Genomic DNA, 1,666 nt, shown 5'->3' on the forward strand with positions numbered 1-1,666 from the left:
CAAATGAGGCCAGTGGCAGGGCAGGATGACCGCTCTGTTTGGCTGCTGTTCACTTTTCACAGCAAATATAACATGGGAACAAAATCTGTAAACCTCCTCCCCTGGGCCTCCATAACCTTAAACAATGTCCCTACAGAGACTTAACCCTCCTATTGAATGCTATTTCCTAATTTAATGGGCACAAGTGGGTAAATGCAAAATTAACATGATGATGTTTTCAGCGTCCTGCATACATTTTGATTGCATTGGTGTTTCTTTGGGTTCAATTTGACCCCAGACATTTTCAGCTGTATAACGCACATTTTACACAAACTTGCTTTAGCTGTCTTGGATGACGCTGAGGAACTAGAACCTGTCATTTATTATCTTCACAAAACCTCCCTCTGCTTTGAGACCCCCATCTGTAGTAGTGTGAGAGCCACTGAGAGTTAATGTGCCATATGGAAGGGAAAAACATGATTCCCACATTAATTATGACATATAAGAGGGCACTTGACACATAAACTTGGGTGACAACTCTTATTGTTATAATTTTCTGGAGGTTTATGGTGCTGCAGTCAAGTTGTCCCCTATTATAAATGTTAGTGAAAGTGAAGGTTCGTGTCTAACTTTACCTGATCACACTGAAGGCACCACAGCAAACTAATCATAGTAATGCTTTAATTGAGCTCTAATGTTAAGATTATGGCATTTGTATCACCTTTATCTGCTCCTCCTTTCTTCCACAGGCTCAAGTAATGCCCAGGTCAAAGTTTCATGTTAGCTAAGTCCATAATTTTGCTTAAAAATAATATTTTTTCAACCGCATTCTGTGATTAAAAAATGTTAGCTACCGTTACATTTCGTTTTTTCAGCTAACGGTAGGCCCAGCCGCCGTCGAAGGTGGGCTGCTATTCTACATATTATACTCGGATTTCCTGATAATTTCGCTTAAAGTAAAAGCCTATCAGCTAGTGCTTTGATTTTCCTCGGGGGGATCTGAAGAAAATGAGCGCACAGTTTGAGTCCAGGCTGTTTCTTCGCCCCTGTTTCCCGTTACAGGCCGGGATGATCTCTGCGGATTGTCTCTGCAGTCACAGATCCCAGATCACGCATGCGCAGAAGCCTCCGCCGTCCCCGTCAGCCAGGCGAGGTGGGTGGGAGCACGAGCTGCGTCAGGTTCTCACACGTAACCACAACGATACCGGAAGCCAGGCTCTTTGGGCTTCAAAATAAAATATATGGTAAAGGCATACTCACACCAAGGTTATTATAGTTAACTAAAACGAAATTAAGAACTGAAATTATGTGTGAAAAAACATGCGAGTTAACGGAATTAAAAATTAAAAAGCAGAATTTAGAAAAGAACTAAAAGGAACTCCATACACCCATATGATGTACTTAGAAAACTAATTAAAATACATGACTGTGAATCAACTTCCTTCACAAAGACTTGTGTTTGTAATGTCATGCCTATTCTGAGATTCTTCCGCCTGACAAACACCCCTCTATTTTATTATTTAAAAGAATTAAAACTAAAACTAATACTGAAACTAATAAAAACTGAGTGAAAACGAAACATTTTAAACAATTAAAGAAAAACTGAAACTAGCAAATCCAATTTGGAAACGAACTGAAGCTAAACTGAATTGAAAACAGAAATTGAAAATAAAATAAAAACTGAAAA

This window comes from Myripristis murdjan, chromosome 20, assembly GCF_902150065.1.
Source record: "Myripristis murdjan chromosome 20, fMyrMur1.1, whole genome shotgun sequence".
NCBI classification, from domain to species: domain Eukaryota; kingdom Metazoa; phylum Chordata; class Actinopteri; order Holocentriformes; family Holocentridae; genus Myripristis; species Myripristis murdjan.